We start from the raw sequence: 9,527 nt of genomic DNA on the forward strand, positions 1-9,527 counted from the left end.
TCTCTGGAATTCTCTGCCCGTTGAAGTGGTGGAGGCTACCTTGCTGAATATATTTAAGTCACGGGTAGATAGATTTCTGATAGACAGGGGAATTAAGGGTTATGGGGAGAAAGTGGGAAAGTGGAACTGATCCACTCCAGATCAGCCATGATCTTATTGAATGGCGGGGCAGGCTCGAAGGGCTAGATGGCCGACTCCTGCCCCTATTTCTTATGTTCTTATGATTCCAGTTGAGACCCTGACAAGGGGCTGATGGGATTCACACTGCACGCCATAAGTGACATGTGGCCTGATGTTGAAGGAAATTCCACCCTCTGGTGCCTGGGCACGTGTGTACCTCTGTGTGTGGGTACCTGTATGCAGGTCTGGTATGTGAGTCGTGCTTGTACTTGCAGGAGCGATATTTGGACGTGTGCGAGTAACTACGGGAATGCTTTGGAACGTTTGCAGGATTGAAGAGCAAGAACCTTCTCCTTTTGGAATCATGAAAACCTATTTAAAATCCTCACTCCTATAATTACAGCAAAATGATCCACACCACAATTTGGAGTTCACTCTGTATCATGAATCATGTCTGTCCTTTCTTCAGTGCCTTCTTTTACATGTGATGATCCAAAGCTCTCAGGGTGTCCAGGTACAATAATTAACTCACGGAGGCAGGGAAGTAATGTTTTTGGGAATTCTCCTGCTTAGTAACATAGAACATAGAACATAGAACATTACAGCGCGGAACAGGCCCTTCGGCCCACAATGTTGCGCCGACCAGTCTTATTTTTAAAAAAAAAACATTGACCCACTAATCTAAACCAATCCCTTTTCATCCATAAACCTATCCACCAATCTCTTAAACGCCCCCAAACTAGGCGCATTTACAACTGCAGCAGGCAGGGCATTCCAGTCCCTCACCACCCTCTGGGTAAAGAACCTGCCCCTGACATCCGTCCTATAACTACCCCCCCTTAATTTAAAGCCATGCCCCCTCGTGCTAGCTTTCTCCATCCGAGGAAACAGGCTATCACCATCCACCCTATCTAAACCTCTAATCATCTTATATGTTTCTATAAGATCCCCTCTTAGCCGCCTTCTTTCCAGTGAAAACAACCCCAAGTCCCTCAGCCTCTCCTCATAGGACCTCCCCACCATACCAGGCAACATCCTGGTAAACCTCCTCTGCACCCTCTCCAAAGCCTCCACATCCTTCCTGTAATGTGGGGACCAGAACTGCACACAGTACTCCAAGTGCGGCCGCACCAGAGTTGTGTACAGTTGCAACATGACGCTGCGACTCCTAAATTCAATCCCCCTACCAATAAACGCCAAGACACCGTACGCCTTCTTAACAACCTTAACGTAACGGGTCCAAGGTCAAGGATATCATTAACCAAGCACAGTAATAGCTACGTGGAGATTGAAAATTGAAGCTGTGAGTATATTGCTATCCCCAATTAATGTATGTATTCAGTATTATCGATATCCATATGTAGCAATGGAAATAGACCAGTTAGAGTAAAATTAGTGTGTGCAATACTCTTCCTCAGTCCTCTCCTGTCAGTATCCTTGCACTTTGTGGATTAACATATGCTGACTTTGCAGTTTAAGTGAAACAGACTCAAGGTAAATGTCATGGTCTTCAGGGAGCTGGTCTTCATCTCACTACTGCGCTGTTTATACCTAAGAAAAAGGTGTGTTTGGTTTTGTTACTTTTTAGGCTTTTGCTAATTGAGACTATTTTAACGAGCTTGCAGTGGCTGTAAGATGTTGCGAACTTTGAGCAGGTTTTGGCAGGACTGTGTTTCTTCAGGACTCTGGGTCTGTACCCGATGGATTTTAGAAGGGGGAGAGGGGGGGATTCTCGTTCCTGAATACTGAAAGGCCTGGATAGAGTGGACGTGGGGAAGATATTTCCATTAGTACTCGAGACTCGGACCTGAGGGCACAGCCTCCGAGTAAAGAAATGACCTTTAAGAATCAAGATGAGGAATTTCTTCAGCCAGAGGGTGGTGCATCTATGGATTCGCAGAAGGCAGTGGAGGCCCAGGCATTGAGTGTACTTAAGACAGAGATGCATTCTGGATTGGTAAAGGGATCAAAGGTTCTGGAGAAAAGGCAGAATGGGTTTGGGAAAGTTGCCACCAATGATTGAATGGCGGAGCAAGCTTGATGGGCTGAATGGTCTAATTCTGCTCCTATGTCTAGTGGTCTTCATGGGAGATCCGCCTAGTTATTGCAGTGAAGATGAAGAGGAGAAAACAAAGAAGAGCGAGCAGCTATCACCAGCGGGCAAGGCGTCCGCACAGGAACAGTAACTGTCTGCACAGAGACTGAGGAAACATGCCGACAGCTCTTCTGGAAAACAGTGCAGAAAGACATTACTTTTCTCCGGTCCTGCCCTCAGAGTATTGTCACCTTTTCTCGCAAGATCGACAACCAGTTCCTCCAGCCATTGGAATCAGCGCACTTCAAACAAGCCAGGCCTGATAGAGGTTTATAAAATGTTGAGAGGGAAAGATAGGGTGGATTCTCGGAGGCTATTTCCCAGGGCTGGAATGGTCGCTACGAGAGGACACAGGTTTAAGGTGCTGGGGAGCAGGTACAGAGGAGATGTCAGGGGTAAGTTTTTCACTCAGAGGGTGGTGAGTGAGTGGAATCGGCTGCCGTCGATGGTGGTGGAGGCGAACTCGCTGGGGTCTTTTAAAAGACTTCTGGATGAGTACATGGGATTTAATGGGATTGAGGGTTACAGATAGGCCTGGTAGGTAGGGATAGGATCAGTACAACTTGTGGGCCGAAGGGCCTGTTTGTGCTGTAGTTTTTCTATGTTCTACGTGGCTGATTTAGCCAGCTTATTGGGGCAGCGGTCTTGTTGTATAGCCAATCGCTGTGTGTACAAGAGCAGCCTGGTGGCACGTCCTTTGGTTCGTTTCCTTTTCAAGCTCCAGTCATTGCACTCCCGCCCTCCGACTGGGCCTCCTGTCAAATCCTCGCACGAGCGCACGCCTGCACACGCACCTACCTTCCCCACCCCTCCCATGAAGCCACAAATCTCCGAGCCAATGGAATCCTGCCTTGTTGTTCAAATTGCCAAAACAATGCTACAAGTGGGCAGATACCAAACTTGCATTAACTTGAAAAATCAAAGACAAATTACTTCACAAATAAGATCCGAACCAATAGAACATAGAACACTACAGCACAAACAGGCCCTTTGGCCCACAAGTTGCGCTGATCATATCCCTACCGACCAGGCCTATCTATAACCCTCAATCCCATTAAATCCCATGTACTCATCCAGAAGTCTCTTAAAAGACCCCAGCAAGTTCGCCTCCACCACCACCGACGGCAGCCGATTCCACTCACTCACCACCCTCTGAGTGAAAAACTTACCCCTGACATCTCCTCCATACCTGCTCCCCAGCACCTTAAACCTGTGTCCTCTCCTAGCGACCATTTCAGCCCTGGGAAATAGCCTCTGAGAATCCACCCTATCTATACCTCTCAACATTTTATAAACCTCTATCAGGTCGCCTCTCAACCTTCGTCTCTCCAGGGAGAAGAGACCGAGCTCCCTCAACCTATCCTCATAAGGCATGCCTCCCAATCCAGGCGACATCCGATTCAGTCAGGGCTCGGAGCTAGTGGGTGGCTTGTGGTACTTGAGTGCTCTTTGTGACATTTGTTCTGGCAAAATATTAGTAACCTGTTTAGCGTCAGCAGTGAAAGAGCAGGTTTCCCACCAGAAGTGTAGTGGAGATAAACTATGACTCTTATTGATTCCCAAGTAGCTGTCTGAATCGGACGTTTTAAGAACCTGCCCCTAGTTGGCCCCAGGGCTTATTTACTCATTATGTTGTTGAGTGGTTCAGCCGCTGGAGCTCTGCTTTTAATTATCAGTGAGCTCTTCATCATCCACTTCCTCTGGATCTTCTTACCTAACTTCTGGTGGCAGGAACATGGAAAGACCTTGGGGGCGATCTTATGGAAAAAATTCCAAGTTCAGAACTAGTGTGAAAACGGGAGATTTAATGGGCGGCACTGGTAGCACAGTGGTTAGCACTGCTGCTTCACAGCTCCAGGGACCTGGGTTCGATTCCCAGCTCGGGTCACTGTCTGTGTGGAGTTTGCACATTCCCCTCGTGTCTGCGTGGGTTTCCTCCGGGTGCTCTGGTTTCCTCCCACAGTCCTAAGATGTGCTAAGAAATTGCCCCTGAGTGTCCAGGGATGCGTAGTTTAGAGGGATTAGTGGGTAAAATATGCAGGGATATGGGGGTAGGGCCTGGGTGGGATTGTGTTCGGTGCAGAGTCGATGGGCCGAAGGGCCTCTTTCTGCACCGTAGGGTTCTGTGATAGGGTTCGATGAACTTAGTTGTCGATGCCTCGATTATTAACCTTGTGACCTTAAGGAAGAAGTCCTGGAAATCCATCAAATTCTTGATCTGGCAGCAGCCTGAGGTGGTGAATGCCATGGTAATTGGATATTACCTCATGAATCAATTCAAATGGAAGCCTGGTGATGTTATTATTTGGGGTCCAATACAATTTTAATTGGGCGGGTCAAACTGGTGAATAAAATTTAGCATAATTAAGAGAGTGACTAGGCTAGAACTTTTTTTCCTTGAGCAAAGGAGGATGAGGGGTGACCTTATCTCGAGGTTCATAAAATCAGAAGGGCCGTGAATAAGGTGAATAGCCAAGGTCCCTTCCCCAGGGAAGGGAATCCAAAACTAGAGGGTCAGCAGATAGGAAGCAAAGAGTTACATAAGAACATAAGAACATAAGAAATAGGAGCAGGAGTAGGCCATCTGGCCCTTCGAGCCTGCCCCGCCATTCAATAAGATCATGGCTGATCTGTCGTGGCTCAGTTCCACTTTCCCGCCCTCTCCCCGTAACCCTTAATCCCCTCTCTTATCAAAAACCCATCAACCCGCTTCTTAAAAATATTTAGCGAGGCAGCCTCCACCACTTCAACGGGATCTTTTTCTGATTGGCAGTCAGTGATGAGTGTTCACATTATATATTCATGACTTGGAAGAGGGAACTGAATGTATTATCTCTAAATGTGCAGATGATCCAAAGTTGGGTGGGAGGGTGAGCTGTGAGGAGGATGCAGAGATGCTCCAATGTGATGTGGACAGGCTGAGTGTGTGGGCATCTGCATGGCAGATGCAGTATAATGTGGATAAATGTGAGGTTATCCACTTTTGTAGCAATAATAGGAAGACATTCGGACTTGAACGGGTGTAAATTGAGAGAGGTGGATACTCAACGAGTCCTTGTGCATCAGTCGCTGAAAGTCAGAGCACAGATACAGCAGACAGGAAAGAAAGCAAATGGTGTGTTGGTCTTCATAGTGAGAGGATTTGAGTTTAGAGGTGGGGATGTTTTGCTGCAATTGTATCGGGCATTGGTGAAGCCCCACCTGGAGTATTGTGTGCAGTTTTATCTGAGGAAGGATGTCCCTCGAGCGAGTACAGCGAAGGTTTACCAGGCTGATTCCTGAGATGGCAGGTCTGTCATATGAGGAGAGACTTAAATCGGTTAGGATTATATTCACTGGAGTTTAGAAGAGTGAGAGGGGATGTCATAGAAATTTATAAAATTCCAATCGGTTTAGACAGGGTAGATTCAGGAAGAATATTCCCAATGGTGGGGGAGTCCAGAACTCGAACATAGAACGTTACAGCACAGTACAGGCCCTTCGGCCCTCGATGTTGCGCCAACCTGTGAAACCAACCTACAGCCCGTCTAACCTCCACTATTCCAAACTCGAGGTCATAGTTTGAGATTAAGGGGTAAACCTCTTATGATTGAGGTGAGGAGAAATTTCTTCATCCAGAAGATGAATGTGTGGGATTCACTCCCATGGAGTGTCGTTGAGGCCAAAAAGTTATGTGATTTCAAGAAGAAATTAGGTGTAGCTCTTGGGTTAAAGAGATCGAGAGATATGGGAGGAAGGGGGATCAGGATATCGAATTCGATTATCAGTCGTGACGAAATGAATAGCAGAGCAGGCTCGAAGGCCTGAATGGCCTACTCTCGCTTCTCCTTTCTATGGGCATAAATTCAAGATGAGAAGGGAAAGATTTAAAAGGGACCCGAGGGGGGCACCTTTTTCAGGCAGGGTTGGTGTGTTGAAGCTTACAGAGGTAGAGGTGGGTATGGTTACAACATTTAGAACGCATTAGGATCGATACATGGATAGGAAAAGTTTAGAGGGGTATGGGCCAAATGCAGGCAAGTAGGATTAGTTCAGGAAACGTGGTCAGCATGGATGAGTTGGGCCGAAGGGTCTGTTTCCGTGCTGTATATCTCTGACTCTCAAATGGACGAGTTCACGTTTTCTCACATTATGGTCCATTTGCCAGATCTTTGTCCACTCACCTCACCTACTTATCGCTTTCTGTAGCCTCCTTATGTCCTCCTCACAACTTCCTTTCCTGCCTATCTTTGTGTCCTCTGCAAATTTAATAACTATCTCTTTGGTCCCGTCATCCAAGTCATGGATATAAACTGTAGAATGTTGAGGTCCCAGCCCCGATTCCTGTGGCAAACCGCTCGTTACATCCTGCAAACCAGAAAATTATCCTTGATGTCTGCTCTCCATTTCCTCTTCAATCCATGCCAGTACGTTACCCCCCGACACCATGAGCTTTTCTGCAGTAATCTTTTGATGTGGCACACTACGGGAAATCCATGTGGCGTAACATCCACTGGTTCCCCTTTATCCACAAGGTAGCACAGTGACACAGTGGTTGGCACTGTTGCCTCACAGCGCCAGAGACCTGGGTTCAAATCCTGACTTGGGTGACTGTGTGGAGTTGGCACATTCTCCCTGTGACTGCGTGGGTTTCCTCCAGGTGCTCTGGTTTCCTCCCACAGTCCAAAGATGCTCAGGTTTGCGACATTGGCCACACCTTGGATACTAAGGGGCAATTTAGCAATTGCCCCTTAGTGTCCAAGATATGAAGGTTCGGAGGATTGGCAAGGTATACGTGAGGTTTTGGGGGGATAGGGCATCCCACCCAGGCCCTATCAGAGAGTTGGTGCAGATTTGATGGGCGGAATGGCCCCCTTCTGCACTGATTCAGTGATGTATGACTATGCGGCTCTTTGAATGAACTCCAGTAAATTGGTTACACGTGATTTCTGGTTTCCTTTCCATCGCTTGGATGATGGTTGAAAGTAGACTGGGTGGTAATTGGCTGGGTTGGATTTGTCCTCCGCTTTGTGTAGAGGATGAACTTGGGCAATTTTCCACTTGGCTGGGGAAATGCCAGTGCTGTAGCTGTGCTGGAACAGCTTGGATACTGTTGCTGGAATGTCATCAGCACCCATTGCCTTTCCAGTATCCAGTGCCTTCAGCTGGTTCCTGAGTTCACACGCAGTGAATCGGATGGGCTGACACGGGAGATGCTGGGGACCACGGAAGGAGGCTGAGATGGATCATCCGCTTGGCACTTCTGGCTGAAGATTGTTGCGAATATCTTATCGTTTGCGCTCGTGCTCGTCCACTCGATGGTTGAGAATGCGGATATTTGTGGAACCTGCTCCGCCAGTGAGTTATTGAACAGTCCAGCGCCATTCACAAATGGATGTGGAAGGACTGCAGAGCTGAGATCTGTGGGATTGCTAAGCCCGATTGATCACTTGCTGTTTGGCGTGCAAGTAGACTTGTATTGTAACTTCAGCAGGTCGATGTCTTATTTTTAGGTGTGCCTGGTGTTGCTGACTGGCATGCTGTCCTGCGTTCTCCATTGAACCAGGGTTGGTCATGGAAGAGTTGGGGGCATGCTGGCTATGGGATTATAAATTATAGTTGAGTACAATTCTGCTGCCGCTGATGGAGAGAGAGCTCTATATGCCAAATAATTGGGCGTACTCAAGACAAATTCAATATTTTTTGGCTTGCAAAGGAATTAATGGATCCGAGAGTGGTGCAGATCTGGAGTCGAATATCAGCCATGATCCTTTTGAGTCATACAATCCCTGCAGTGCAGAGGGAGGCTATTGGGCCCATCGAGCCTGCACAATCCCACCCAGGCCCTATCCCTGTAATCCCACGTACTTGCCCTGCTAATCCCCCTGACAGTAAGGAGACAATTTAACATGGCGAATCTGTGCATCTTTGGAGCGCAGGAAGAAAACCACACAGACACTGGAAGGACACACGGACGGCACACAGTCACCTGAGGCCGGAACTGGCCCTGTGTGAGGCAGCAGGGCGAGTCACTGTGCAGCCCCCTTAACTGAGTGGAGTGGGCTTGACGGGCCGAATGGCCTACACCTTTCTCCTATTTCCTGTGTTCTTCCTTTTGCTGTGGGGAATTCCTGTCGCTCAGAATCCCATTTCCACCCGCTGGCAGCTGACTAAGAGACTGAACGGCAGTGTGATAGCTGTTAAAACCTGTCAGGTTTCCGCTCCTGTCGACTTTTCTCTTTGCCTCGGCAGCTGCCTGCCGGACGCTCGCAGGGAAACCAAATCTTGGTTTGAGATGTTGTAATCCGAGGAAACTGTAGGCCAAAGTTACCAGTGTAATAAGGAGTTGATTTCAATTCCTAACTCAATATTACAGCGAATGCCTTGGCCACCAGAGGAAACAAACCATGCTGTTTTTTTTCCTCTTCAAAGGAAAAGTCTGGTACTCCAATGGGTTATTTCCTTAAAACCTTCAGCTGAACTGTTGGAATGGTGCTGCAGCACGCATGGCAGCACAGTGGGTTAGCACTGCGACCTCACAGCGCCAGGGAGCCAGGTTCGATTCCCAGCTTGGGTCACCGTCTGTGCCAAGTCTGCATGTTCTCCCTGTGTCTGCATGGGTTTCCGCTGGGTGTTCCCATTTTCCTCCCGAAAGACATGCTGGTTAGGCGTGTCGGCTAAATTCTCCCTCAGTGTACCCGAACAGGCGCTGGAGTCTGGTGACTGGGGGATTTTCACAGTCACTTCATTGCAGTGTAAACGTAAGCCTCCTTGTGATTAATAAATAAACTTTTATTTTACTTGCTGCCTAAGATTATACAGTGGAGTTCCACAAGAGGTAGATTAAAAACGTCGACGATCGATCAAAGACTTGAATAAGGCACTCTCTGTGTGTTAAAATGGGCGGCACGGGCTTGCAGGGCCATAGGGCTGAATGGCCTGTTTCCTGTGCTGTGCTGCTCTTTGTTCGTTCTCGTACATCGCCCTACTATAGGGCTTGCATCGTAAGCCGTCGTCTTCTCATTAACGGAGCTCTGAAAGTTGTATTGCTGTCCTCCTCCTCAGATGGGAGAGAATCCCAGTCCCCTACCTGCTGTCTAATTCCTGTGGGGTGTCAGACTCTGAGTATATGTGAGGAGAATTCCATCAAGGTGACTTCTATAAACTTGGGTCATTGAGAGGGTCCGAGAGGAAAGAAAAGGAACAAACATTAGATCTGAAAGACCAGAGAGAAGCCGATAACAATATGCATTTATATTGCACTATTTATGTCGTACCTTTAACAGCAAACAAGCTCTTGCTTGACAAAACCATGTGTGGAACAGACCAAGTC

Source organism: Carcharhinus amblyrhynchos, chromosome 18, assembly GCF_965287045.1.
Source record: "Carcharhinus amblyrhynchos chromosome 18, sCarAmb.v2.hapA, whole genome shotgun sequence".
NCBI lineage: Eukaryota > Metazoa > Chordata > Chondrichthyes > Carcharhiniformes > Carcharhinidae > Carcharhinus > Carcharhinus amblyrhynchos.